The sequence below is a fragment of the Pseudopipra pipra genome, chromosome 1, assembly GCF_036250125.1.
Source record: "Pseudopipra pipra isolate bDixPip1 chromosome 1, bDixPip1.hap1, whole genome shotgun sequence".
Classification (NCBI taxonomy): domain Eukaryota; kingdom Metazoa; phylum Chordata; class Aves; order Passeriformes; family Pipridae; genus Pseudopipra; species Pseudopipra pipra.
The window spans coordinates 57,430,252-57,444,709 of record NC_087549.1 but is presented as its reverse complement, the minus strand read 5'-3'; the positions used below and the strand labels follow the sequence as shown (position 1 = coordinate 57,444,709).

Here is a 14,458-nt window from a genome sequence, read left to right as displayed (position 1 = left end):
AATTACCTGGGCTATCTCACATTCTGAATGAGGGCTCTACCTAACAAGCTGTTACATCCTATATTTTACATCACTGGGAAATACAGCCTGTACTGCTTGCAGTTTGTGAAACCTGTACATGCAAATGACAAGGGAATTTTTAGCTACATACTTATACATTTAATTTTGTATTTCATTGCACATACATTTTGTCCATCACATCGATAGGCCCAATGTCCACCTATTAGATGTTTCCAAATAAATAACAGTGACAACCATTATTTCACTCTTGCACACTTGGGAATCCATTTTAAAGGCAAAAGAGCATTTAATACAAGTGTAAGGAACCTACCCTTACACAGTTGTATCTCATTTCTATTCTGGAATATCTATGCTATTTAACAAGATACAATTCAACTGAGATTGTCAAACAGTATCAGCTACAGAAGATCAGTCTTTCAGGATCAGGAAAAGAGATCCAGTCAGTGAAACAGAAAGTAAGGTTTATTTTGCAGACATGCCAGTACAACACAACAAACTGAAGGGAGGAGGTGGAGAGATGGGAAATGAACTTCCTTCTCCTTGTTTAAAGATTGGGTGATCTTAAGTCAGGTGGGTGGCCAAGGGGAAATCTTCTTCCTCATTGAGTACCTCTGTAATTAAGCAGTCTCCCCTGGCACATGCTCCAGCAGCAGAACCTAGATCAAGCATAAGTCCCACCTCGTGTGTGTCCATTGACCCTAACATGTTCAGCCTGGCTGCCCCTCCAAGGCCTTAGGACCCACTGCAAAGAGTAATTCAAGTTCTGCGTTTTAGAAAGTGAGAATGTAAAATACATCTTAATTAAAATATTTCCCTTCCCATTTTCACTGGTAGGAGGCCTAATAAGAACAGAGTAAATTAATTAGCTTCTTTATGGTTTAGAGTCTATCCATATATGGGAAACAGGAAACGGCTGTGCAAAAAGTACTGTCAAATACACAGGGTAAACACACCTATAGAGAGAATATTATCTCCTAACCTCACAAAATTACCTTAACATTTTGTTTCCCCTAAAACATACAGTGAAATATTAAATAGATTTCTAAGTTCACAGTTCTTTTAAGTCCAAGGAGTGCTTTTAAGAAGGCACATACAATAACTCTGCACAACTCGGACACTGACCAGAGTGGGAACAGAATTTTGACTGCATAGGCAAAGCTGCTTAGCCATCTTTTTCATGAAGTCCTGACTTGTCAGAATAAAACCTTTTTACAGGACTATACCAGTTCTGACAAAGCTAACTCTACATGCAAATTTTCTCATTTTGGGTCAAAATGAGAGAGACACTTAATTATTCATGATTAAGATCGGGAAGTTCTTTTTTTCCTCCTACACCTACGCTCTGATCACCTGCAGACAGAAACGGCTCACTACCCCAACTACCCCAAATCTGATGGAGAATATTTTAATTAAAGTCTTTAGACAGACACTGTTTTGTCCTGATGCACACGGGAAGATGTTCAGGTCCAAGGTTCTTTTGTGGTGGTCGGTTTTTTAAAATAATGTTCCACAGAAGCAGAAAATCATTTTCAACTTAGCCCTAAAAAATCTGATTTTGCTAATATTCAGTCCTAACCCAACACAGATTAATTAATTAATTGTAAGCAGACATTTAACTCAATGGGACTGTGCATTGTAGGTTATGTTCAGCTTGCACATAAAAAAATTGGGCCTTACACTGAGCAACTTCACATTGGGGTATAAATTCTCATACGCAGGATCAAAGATAAAATTTTCACTGTCTCTATGAAGTAATGTGCTCTATGAAATTTACACAAACTCTGACCCCTTAAGATAGCTATCTCCAGAGCAAGGTCAGATTTCTGCAGAGCCAGGAGTATAGAAGCCCGGCTGCAAAAACTAGCTAAGCTTCAAAGTTCAAGCAGGAAAAAAAGAGCCATGTACAAGCACACCGACTTTTTTTTTCTCCTGTTCGCTCTGACATAAATTTAAACACAAACTATAAATAAAATGAAAAAAAAGTATTAGCCCAATCCAAAAAAAAGGGAATAGAGAGAACAGATGCATACTTTTCAATGCTGATACATTGAAATTCTGTTCCTTTTTTCTCTGTCAAACAACATTTAAAACGCTGCAGATTCCAAAAGCACTAATTTTTGTAATACACGGGACATCTGAGTCAGTACTGATGTAACAACTTCCCTTCACTGTCTTCTTCTGATCACCGCTGGATTAGACTGCAATTAAGACTGGTGCCATTGGTCAGTATAGATTCTCTTTGATCCCTGCAGTAAGGGACTGCAGAGTATTTACACTTATATGTAACTATTTTCCCAAGTAACTATATTTTTTGCACAAAATCATGCCAAAGGCCTATGGCTAATACTTTATTACTTCCCAGCATTACTTACTACTAACCAGCAGCTCTCTTCCTTTCAAAAGCCAAAAAGAGGAGAAAAGTCAGTGTTTCAGAGTGCACTGGATCAGAACTGGTTTTGCCTCTACTTTCCACTGAAGAGAAACAGGGAGGGAAAGGAACATAAAAAGCCACCAGGCACTTATCCTGCACAGACCCAGATTTAAGCTCTCACACATAACTAGTGACTCCTACCTCTGAATACACAAACCGACTATTCTGGAGTCAGTCTCCTCGGGCTGACCAAAATTCCAGCTTGGAAATCTTCCCCAGCCCAGGTTTCACCCAAACCGGTATTCCTGCACAAACAGCTTCTGTTCATAGAATACAGAGAGAATTCCTCACTCGCTCAGTTCCCACCGGCTCCTGAAAGAACATCAATCTGAAAAGCTTCCATATATCTCATCCTCGAAGGCACATCTTCTGTAATCAAAAACCTTTACCCTCATGCCATTCATTTCTGTTTCTCTATTTTATCAAAACTCTTAATCTGATACCTGATTACCAACCCAAAGGGATTCCAAGGGTATTAAAACCCATTACTGATGCCAAAAACATAGTCGACATTACAGTTTGTAATTGCCCAGTTCTGTAGCACTTACTGAGGCAAAGCCAGGGGAGACAGGACTCCCTAAATCAGAAGGAACAAAGAGAGAAAGCAAGCTTGACCACTGTATTGGAGACATCTTGGGACCAAATATGCTTCAGAAACATTTGGAATAGCCTACTATTATGTTCTCAACATATTTGAGGAATGCAGACTGCTTTGGAAAAGGAAAAACAATCACCTACTCAAGACTCCTACAAAACTACTGTTTTAGCACATTTACCAGAAAACGTCAAGACTAATTAAGAATAAAACTACTGAAGAAAAACAAGAGATCACACACTGTAAAACTAAGCCTGACTGGAACCTCATTTCCAACAATTTTGTCATCCAGAGTAGAACTCAATGTACTGTTTTAAGCAATACAAAATATCCTTGAGGAAAAATACCAAAGTTATTAAGTCTGCAATCTCAAATGCTAAAATTAATCAATCAATTTATCTGCCAGATGCATTCACCACATTAACTCAAGACCATGAAAACCTTATACAACTCCACTTACAGTTCAGTATCATATATATGATACAAAGACAGTTTCTGATTATACATTGCACTGAGAAACAAAGAAAAATACCACATATCTGTATGATTTACTTAACAATTCGCACAGGTTCATTTTTATTGTTTAAATCTTTAACTACCAAACACTTAATGAACTCTGAAAAAAATCACTAACATCCATTATTTATACCTTCACCACCAGAGAAAATGGTTCTCATGCAAAACTATTTTACAGCAGTTTACAGTATGATACTTTAGTGTTGATAACAAAAACTCACACACTTTACAAACCTGAGAATTTTTTTAACTGCCAACCTATTGCACTCGGTAGATTACAAAAAGAATGTTTCACAGAAGACAGAGCATGAGAGGCTTTCTATGTGCCCTATGTATACACAAAAAGAAGCAATGTTAGGGGAGCAGCACCTGGACAGAAATGCCAATATACAGCATCCTTAGCAAGATACCAATATACAGCATCCTACAAGAAAGAAGACTTTTTTTACAAATTCCTTCAATAGCGTAAAAAGTCAGAGGTAAAACAAGTCAGCCAATGTCCCCACATCCATGCTAAACAAATAAAGACTTACATTTAACTTGCACAGTTTTTTTGGTGATGTAGCAAGCAAGGAAGAATTTTTTAGGTAACATGTGGCTTACATCCTTGTCATAAATGAAGCCAACTGAGTTCCTCAGAGCCCAAAGTGTTATGTGAACAGTTAAGGACACAGAAAAGGACCAATAATTTCCAAAGTATTTTATCTTAATATTTTCCAGAAGAAAATTTCATGAGAGATAACAGTTTATTAATCTTTTTAAAAATAAAAATATGTAAAGATAGGTTCTTAAATCCACATTACAGACTAATGAATAGCAGTCAGATTTGCAAAGCCATATACCTCAAAGCTTTCTGAAATTGTCTGGAGTTGCAGATGCTTCTTGTTTGCATGCCTGTACATGACAAAAGCAGGAGTCAGAAGACCATGAAAACTGGCAAAGGAAAATAGTAGGAGCAACTTTTATTTTAGTGAGCTTAAGGAAGCAGAGAACTAAATTTCTAATGCTTTGATCTGAAAGTTTTAATTCTCACAAAAAGTAGACTAAGCCCGATTCTGCTCCATGTGGCCTTTTTCAATTCAATCTGTGGAGACTCTAGCAACGTTTGTGTACCCTTCTTCATATATTTGACATATCAGTCAGCACTTTACATACAGTCAGGTTTCCATTTTCATCCAGGGCAATAATTCAAGGCCAACTTGTTTTGGTTTTGGTTTTAATCACCAGGAGAGGCTGAAGTAGGTGTCAGGTTTTTGTGTCAATAGCTTAAGATCATTCAGCTACTGTGGGGGAAAAACCTACTGCAACAAAAACCCCAAAGCTGTGAGTTTTTAAATGTTTATTTCAAAAGTAATGTAACTATTTTTAACACAGAAATTTATTCAACTTGCATAGTACAGTGTTTTAATTCAGAAATCAATTATTTCCAGAGGAAAAAGCAAAAATAATAATAAAAGAAGGAACCTATTGTGTTTCATGAATGTTTATATACTGCTGTATCAAAAACATATTTGAGTGGTATGAAGCTGCTTTTTAAACCTGGACAATAAATATCCCATTACAAGCACAATCTTCTTCTTTTCTAAAAAAACATACTGCTGTATGTAACTTGTCATCTGAAATGGTCGACAAAAAATTTCAAGAATTATTTTCTTACAAGAATACTTCCTTGTCTGCTACTACAAATTGACTGGGAGGCATCAGGACCAAGGCTGTGAAAACTTGGGGCCTTTGCATCAAGTATAACTATTGTCTTCTGAAGATTGGTATTTATTTCCAGAAAACTAAGTGTACGCTAAAATGGAATGAAATCAGATTTTGGAATAAACATAAGGATAAGGAACATTATAGATATAATTATTTCTCTTCTGAAAAATAAAAAACATTTTTAAAAAAGAGGAAACTCTAAGTTTCATATTTCTTTTCAGTTTACTACTTGACAGTACAAAACACACAGTTAAGTCGCATAACAAATTTCCATTCTGTTTTTCATTCCAAATTCTGTCCAACTTATACTCAATATATTTTAGCATTTGCATTCCTAAATTAAATTAAATTCACTTTTATACTACTTGTATCTTATTTTTCTCCTTGGAGCATCACGACTGCTCAAGCTATCCCCCCTAAATTATTGCTAACACACATTAAAGCCCTGTCAACAAAACACTGAGAGACACACCAGCAGAGAACAGTCTCCTTTCTATCTACTTTATGTTATCACATTGTGCTACCCAAACACTACCAAAATAGTGCTCTGTAGTCCCAGGAGGGTAGTAAAGTGACAGCAAATAAGGCACTTGAGTAAGGGATTACCCTGGACTGTGGCCTCAGTTTTGCCAACAATAGCAGAGCAAATATGTAGTGAACTCAGGGCAAGGCTACCAAATGAAGCCTTTCAAACATTTATGTTCAAATTTCTCTATGACTATAGAAAATTTCATAAGAAAGAGAAGAAATAATTAACTTGCTTCATAAGAAAAACTTTTAGTTAAGAGTTCACTGTCTCACTCCACCACTTCACTGTACCAAGGAGAGCTATGACTTGTTGTCTACTTGCAGAACAATGCAGACTAGTTACCATTTCTTCAAACCATCCCTCTCCAAGACTAACTGAAGGTTACCAACCAACTGCACAAGCTAGGATCAAAGAAGTTAATACACATATGTTATAGATATCGGTATGTCAAGTTCTCACGAAGTTTAGAATTACCCATCACGTCTCCTGAATCCATGCAAACACTTTGATGCTGCATACGCGCAATGCCATGAAGTGATGCTCACAAAACCTCTGGAAACAACACAGTGCTTCTCCCTTTCTACTCCATAGCCCTCTAGCTTAGCAAATGCAGGTATCTCCATATAACACTATACTGTTATTATTCATACTTTTAAATAGTAAGGCTTAATTTCATTAAATTTTAATTTAAAAAAAATCTACTTACATCTCAAAACTCAGGATATAGGGGATACATGCCTGATATAGCATACAACAGATGAATCTGTTTTAAGTAAAAGCTCAGTTCCAAACACAGCGCAATGCCACAAATCCAAGCAATATCAAATCAGAAGTGAAGACTCCATTCAAGTACTGTTTAACATTTCATAAAATCAAGCATTTTGAAAAAGCTGAAATTTGTCTTTCATAAGTTACATATAAAACTGTGAGTTATGACTACCGCCTTACTGCAGAAAACTCCGAAAATACCTACACATTCTCCAGTGGTTTAAAGTCTTCCAGCCAAGCTAAGTGACATTAAGTAATTTATTTCATAACTACACCAAAGCTTCCATATTTTCTACAATCCAAAGATGTGGTTGTTAGCATAAAACAAAACTAGTGCTATTTTTTCACCCAGAGCAGAAATGCCTTATTCCTCAAGTGCTTGTGCAGACACCAGCTCTCTATGACAGGAGGCCTGCAGCACACATCTTTTAACCACAGGTGTATTAAGAGGTTGGACATGGTGTAAACGTTCCTGGCAGGTAGAAAAGAGGGGCTGGGACGTAACGGTAAAAGGGCACAAGAATTTATTAAGTGGAAGAGAAACTTTCCCTGACTGAAGTATATCCTGTGACTAACTCCTTTAACTCAGTAAGCTACTCCACAAAAAAATCATGCTCCAAACTAAGATGATTTTGAAAACATAGGAAAATAAAAGAAAAAAGAAAACAGGACAGCCAAAATACCTCACATCACAGAAGCATCATCCTCTGCACCTCTCAAAAACATCGTAAAGGCTTTTTTCTTAAGCAATCGGGTTGGCACGGGCCAGGACCAGTTGTTTACTGAGAGAAGGAGCATCATTAGGGAAAGAGAGTGTAAGAAGCAGCTTGAAGAACAACGAAAGCGAGTAAAGTTTTGGGATTTGGTGCTGCTTTTTCTTTAAGCCAAGTTTTTAAGTGGTGCCTGTCACAGAAAGGCGCCTTTCTCTCGCTCGCCCCTCCGGGAGCCCTAGGCGCACCCTCACCTCGCAACAACCCTACACCCGGGGCTGCTCCGCCGCCGCACCAGCCCCAGCACCGGCAGCACAAATCCACACCTCCGCACACCCGCCCCGCCGGAGACAGGGACCCCCCCAAAGCCGCAGACGGAAGGCGGGTCCCAAGGCGGGCTAAGGGGAAAACAGCCCAATTCCGCCGCCCTCGATAATGGCACCGGCAGGCGCGGGGCGCGTTCGGGCAGAGGCCCAGGGGAGGCGTGGGGGAGCCCGGCGGGCCCCGCCGGGACTGGTGCGGTGAGAACCAGGCCGGGCCCCGTCCTGTCCCGGCGGGAGCCGGGCAGCACCTCGCCGGCCCGGGCCCGGAGCCGCTTCCCGCCCGCCCTGCAGGCCGCGCCGCGGCCCCGGTGCCTCCTTGGGGCCTGGCACCGCGGCGGGCTCGGGGAGCCGAGCAAACAAAGGGAGAGGAGGCCGGGGCCGCGGCTCGGGAGGAAGGCGGCGGGCAAGCCGCGAACCGCGCCAGCCCCTTCCTCCGGCTCCCCGTGCGCCGCACCAGCCCCCCGCGGCCGCCGGGGCCGGGCGGGGGAGCGGGGCCCGTTGCCCCGGGGACGCTCACCCAGCGGAGGCCGCGCTGTCCCGCTCCCGGCGCGGGCCTCTCCTCGGGCACCTCGGCCCGGCCTGCGCCGGCACCCGGGCTCGGCGGCGAGCAGCCTCCGGGGGCGGCGGAGCGGTACTCACCGAGGAGGAGGAGAAGGAGGAGCTGGCTCTGCTGTTGCTTTCGCGGGGCCCGGCCCGGCTTCGGCTCTGGCTCCCTCCCTCGCCGTGCCGCCGCCTCCCTGTTCCTGGCGCCGCCGCCGCTTCCTCCGCCTCCTCTGCCCCCACCCCTCCGTCCTCGGAGGGGCGCAGGGGGGCGGCGAGCCCGCGATGGCCGTCGCCTGCTGCAGGCTCGGCTACGGCTGCGGCGCCCGCGCACGGCCCGGCGGGGGCAGCAGGGCCGGGAGCATCCCCGCTCTGTGTCCCGGGCCGCCCCTGCCTCCCGCCGGACACCACCGGCCCTCCACCGCCCGGGCCCCTTCCTTTCGCCGGCCCTGGGCGCCTCGCCCCGAGCTCCTTCCCGCTCGGCGGCCGCGGGAGACCCGCGGGGGGCGGCCGGGAGCCGCGCTGGGAGAGAGGGAGGAAGGCGGTCGGGCTTTGTTAGCCACGGCCCTTTCCTCCCTCCCCCACCCGCTCTAGTGTGTGACCGCTGCGCCCTCGGCGACAGAAGCTCATCAATAAAATTCATAGGGACCTACCGCCCCTTTTCGTTCTGGCGAGGGGCAGCCCCTGGGTGGTAGCGCTCGGCCGGAGGGGTCCCCTCCGCCGCCCCCCGCCCTGGAGGCTGCGCTGGGCAGGGAGGGAAGGGGGGAGGTTGTCTCCCCCTCCGCTCTCCTCCGTTTCACCTTCCCTTACACCTCCCTTGGCGTGGAACCGACGCGCCAGAACAGGCGTATTATTTTTGTGCTTAACTTTGCTTCACAGATATCTCCACGAGAAAAGTGACACTAAACTTCAGGCACATCAGCTGTGCAGCAGCAACTTCAGCCAAGCAGGCTGCCTCGCTTGCTTATTCTCTGTTTTTTAAAAATAAAGTGCTAAGTCGAGAGCAACAAAACAATTCCTAGTTTAGGATGTGTGAGACTGACGGAAGTGACTAGCAGAGGGTGAAGAATTAAAATCCGTGGACAGTATGGCTCTTAAAAGTTGTCACAAGTTGTATTTGCTGATAATGGAGACTGATATGGAGATAGTAAAATACTACCTTTCTTTCCTTCTTGTGGTATATAAGTCATGCAAACCCAGTATCTGAGTTGCAAAGATATGCATAATTTGCTTACCTATGTAGTCACATGAGAGTCAGTGAGATTATTTGTATGACTCGTTATGAAACTACTGATTTCAAGGTTAAAAACAATCCATTGAAACTCAAGATTATGAGAATATTCATACAACTTCTGCTTGAATTCTTCTACTGAGATCAAAGGTATTTTTGTGTTGAGGTCAGTGAATTGTTTAATTACCAAGGTTATTTGAGGTCAAAATGTGTCCTGATTTCATTTACATTTTTGTATCTCAGGCATTTATCAAGACTTAAAGGCTTTTCTTGAGTCTCAGCCAAGGCTCGTGTTCTTCATCTGATCAACCTCAGTTTCTGACAGTCCAGGACCATTTCAGGAGATAATAACTCTAATCAGAGTTGCAAAAAGAAATTATTTTTTTCAAATATAAAGTTTGGCTTTTTCATTTATGTGTAGAATGATTTATGTTTTTGTTAAGTGTTTTTTATTAAAACTGTTTTACAATTATGATTACATGTTATCAGTGATGTATAACAAACAAAGCTAAGAATAGCTTCAAGTGGATCATTTTGGAAACCTTATGGATTTTAATTTTTGTTTGTTAAGTCAATACTGTTGGTATGAAAAATACCACTGACTTTGTAGGCTGGCAGCGGTGTTCAAAGAAAGAAACAAAATTAAATAAATAACAAAAGACTAGCTTGCCTTTTTTTTTTTTTTTAACAACACAGTTGGTTCCTTCTTTCCTAGATGAACTGTTGTAAGTTTAGCAGCCTTGTCAAAAAGAGGAATAGGAGAGAGCCAAGTAAGCAAAAATGGCCCTGACTGAGAAAGTTTTGGTTTAATTTTTCAACAGTTCAGTCATTTCCTCAAACAAAGAGCTTTTCTTTATGTGTATGTTCTTACCTTCTTCTCAGGCCTCCTTTTCCTTTTGATACATGCATTTGAACAAGTAATTATTCTCAGGATCCAGCCAGTACTCTTGCTTGACACATATATGTAGTAGTAACTTCAGCAGTGTTTTCAGCAGCAGTTGCAGGACAATAGCAGTATGTGAAGAAGCCATCTGGGCTAAAAAAGTTTTCCCACCCTCAGCTAGCTTTTACCATAGACAACTTCTGCAGTAGTCTATATTGCATATGAGACAAATTTTCAAAACGGTCTTAGAAATCTTATTCTACAACCTCCTACACTGTTAAAAGAAATGAGATTTTCCAGCCCATATGTTGACCAAAGGTTTCCATGTGTCTGAAACTGCCCCTTGTCAGTCTTATCAACCAAACAACTTAGCTTTTTGCAGAAATGAGGCTGACAGACAACCTTACAGGAAGGCTGAAGGAAAGTAATGCAAAACACGCTTGGTAGCTTTTTCCCCCAGTTTGTCTTCTATATCTTAACTTTCTCACGAGGGATAATGTTAAATATGGCTTAAATTAGAATCGCTACTCCGAGTAGTGACCTTGCTCATTTTCTCTCCATCTCCTTCCCTCTTCCTGCCCATACACATCTTTCATTTTTTTCATAGTGACTCCAGTCCTCATTGGAGTCCTCTAGATAGCAAAAGGTAGTTCAGGTAGCAAAATCTCTTGAGGTTCATTTACCTAACAATAAATCATGACATAAAGTAGAATAGATGCCTTATTTCTCACTCCTTTCATTTAGAAAGTGTCATCTCTTGCTGTAAAAGTTCACAAGAACTGCATTTTCAGATAGTTTTAAGCAGTTTATGGGAAACCAGGATCTTTCAAGGCAGATATGCAAACTGAATAAACAAAAGCAAACAGTACTTTCCAGCTGGATAAGTAGCTGATGTAGTTCAACCTGTTATGAGGTGAGTATCGCAGCCTACACAAATAAAAGAGGTAGTTTGTGTATTTGGAGTAGTATTAGAGGAAATGGAAGGAGGATTGAGGGTTGTAGTGTGCAACCAGTCGAGGTTACCAGTGTGCTGTTTGCTTGTCTCAGTCTCAGCATATAGCTTCATGTTTGGGATAGACTTTTCCCCATTGAAATGTGGCAGCAAACAGCCATACCCCAGTAAGACCAACAATTTATCACCAAGTCTGAACTCACAGAAGTGTGCTACTGGTGTTGCATCTTGGATGGCAGATGAAGAGAATGGCAGATGAAGCAGGATCACTCAGATCAATTTGTGCTTGGCTTAAAAACACATTGAACTAAATTGGGCTGTTCATACATTCGGACATCTTGTTTTAATGCTCTCTGTATGTATCACCTATCAGACTTGCCTTACAGTTGCTAGCTTTTGTTTAAAATGATGAGAACTATAAATTTGGTTTTAGTAATAAAAAATTTAAATCTTTCATATCTGATGTCCTTATATGTGGGAGCTTCTAAAATCAGGAGCTCCACCTCCAGTTCTAATTACTTTGAGGTCTACATGTTGATGAGTTCTCTATTTTTATATGCTCAGAAGCATGATTACAAATAATTTCACAACTTTTAAGACCAAAAGGTATTTATACAAATCTGTAGTTCAGAGGGACAGGTCAGAAACCCAAAGTATGAGTGTTCATAGACAACAAAGCCAATGTTATGTTTATCATATCTATTTTTATCTTATTGCTACCTACTTGCCTGGCATAGGTTACCATCATCTTGTAACAACTACTCTGGCCTTGGCTCTTGGACTTGAATTGCAGCAGGAAGTTAATGCCTTTGTCTTCTTATTGCTCTTTGCAGGTGAGTAAGTGTATGTGATTGCATTTTAATTGCATTGCAAATACCTTCTTTTCCAGTTTTGTTAAGTATATTTCAGAAAGGGCATTTCTCATAATTTTATTAAAATTTTCAAATTATTGTAATGCTTTACAGGAACTTGATCTTTTAGATGGCAAATGTTCAAATGGCCTTGGGACAACATATGCTTTTAAGGAAAGCAATTTATACAAAATCACTCTAGATTGCTGATAATTTTTTGTAACTATGGCTTACTTTTCTGATTTTTTAATTCCTGTAGTCTTTTTTTATTATGTGGATTTTATATATTCCTTTATTTGTATTTTAGATAATATTGTATATTTATATTCCTCTGTTATAATATGTATTAGAAATCTTTATATCAAATCATCACATATAGTTTTTTGATACTGTAGTTCCACTTTGTTTTCTCATAGATTCTTGCACATTTTCTGTTGGCAAATTCCATTTCCATTATAGAAGTTAATTTATGCAAATATTTTCAAAGTTGGTTGGGTTTTTTTCCCTTTTTTTTCAAGGGACTTGTCCCTCCAGTTTAATAGTAGCAAAAAAAAAGCCACCAAAATGAGCTGAAGTGTGCAGGAAGTTCTTTCACACACATAAACTCTCTATCTCAGATTGAAGTTAAATTGGCATGGTTTACTGGCACAACTGAAATCAGTTTAAGGTATAGATGGCATTAAAACCTCATTATAGCTACTAAAAAACCATCTATGAAAGATATATATAACTAATGTGCTACATTTTAATCAGAATACTGCTATCGCTTCTACTTCATACTGTGGTTATGTTGTGATATACTATATCTGTTATGCTCATGCCTGAAAAAACAGTGCTTATATACTTGGGGATTTTTTTCTAAAATACACATATTTTGAGTGTCACTCTTGCTTTTTAAATTTTATTTAATTTCAAGAGGAAATATATTTTAAAATTATTGATGAACACTTCTGAAATTAAATTCATTACAAAATTTTCAGTTGATTATACAGGTTGTTCATTTTTCTAGCAAGAGCACAGCTCAATATTTACTTAGATCAAAGTTTTCTAACATTATATTATCATAGACAACAGAGGATAGCAAAATGACATATCTAATAACAGCACAAGAGGGCTAACTTCTAATCTGCTGAGTAATGGAGAAAGGGAGGAGTCATTTTAATTGTTTATGGACCAAAAGCTGAATAAAGTCGGAGTAAATTGGGCCTCACAAATTGATTTCTGTTAAAGTCAGGGAAATAAAATACCACTTTTCTTGTTGACAAAGATGCACAATAAATCATGACTATAGTTAGCTGCAAGCAGCTCTGTACAGTTCGCTCAGCCGAGGCATCTTACTCATTGATTGCCCATATTGCCTGTGCACTCACTTGTAACTTATTTCATGTCTGCATTGAGTCATGTACATCTGGAGTTGCAGAAAGATAGACAAGGTGGAGAACTTGTCCCAGCTCAGGTCTCATCTGTATAATCACTGTTGACAGAACCAGTCTGAATTTCTTGGCACAGAGGACTTTGACCTGAAGCAGGACATAGCTAACAAAGACAAGTACTCAGTCAGTACTCTCAAAGCCAATGCACCAGTGTACATACAGGCTTATTTCATCTGTTTCCCCATACTAGTTCATCAAAATAATATATATAGAAGGCTATGGTCAGGTTTTTTTCTTAAAACAGAAGAGCAGAAACTTCACAGAGACTTCCTTCTTCAACTTGTAAAGTTTTTTCTGTTAAAATGTAAAGTATACATCCAGTAAGAATTTTTATGGCTACAGGTGTAACACTCTTAAAAAAAATAAAATAAAAAGTATATTTTTATTTGGAACATTATATTCTGCCGTGTAGCCAAATGAATTATATTCATTATCTGAATCATCCTTTAGAGTGCTGCTCATGAGCTTGGCTTTGCAGCCCTTACTTCAGTACTCACAACTGGCCCAAGGAGTATAGAGCTCACCAAGAGACAAGCATTTGGCAAAGAAAGTGCTGAAGACAAACCAAAACAACTCCAAATATCACTTTACTATACTTAAACATTTTGAACTTCTGGTCATGGGTTTGCCATAAGTATGAAGGATCAAATGAGATTTGTGTGATTTGACTGAGATTGTGGCAAAGGCATGTGTTGCTCTATCTCTATTTTCTGGTTTCCCTGTTTGAGGGAGTGAAACTGGTCCACAAAACATTGCACTTCAACTGCTTTTTTCAGAGTAGAGTTCATGACAAAAGTTTGCCCCAAAACTTTCAAATATAAAACTGGTAATTTAAAAATAAACAATTCTATTTCTCAGAATTTTATTGCTCTTAAGCAGGACTACTGAAAAGGAAGAGAAGTTGTAGTTTATTTTGTTATCTTTAAGGGGAAATAGAAGATGGAATAAAAAAAGTGAAAAGGAATTAG

The 14,458-nt window shown here is 40.3% G+C and overlaps 1 protein-coding gene across 6 annotated transcripts in view; it reads right to left on the bottom strand.

Annotated features, from left to right (window-relative positions):
• SOCS6 (suppressor of cytokine signaling 6) overlaps positions 1-8,373 on the bottom strand; it is a 31,719-nt gene extending 23,346 nt beyond the window's left edge. The window contains exons 1-2 of one of the 6 annotated variants that reach the window (XM_064657776.1): positions 8,240-8,326; positions 7,251-7,349 (exon numbers count right to left, since the gene is read on the bottom strand). The gene's annotated coding sequence lies outside the window, so the exon portion shown is untranslated. Of the gene's footprint in view, positions 1-7,250; positions 7,350-8,117; positions 8,218-8,239 lie in introns of those variants that run through there. The other 5 variants (XM_064657759.1, XM_064657811.1, XM_064657780.1 and 2 more) reach the window with 5 other exon arrangements.
• Between the last annotated feature and the right edge of the window lie 6,085 nt (positions 8,374-14,458).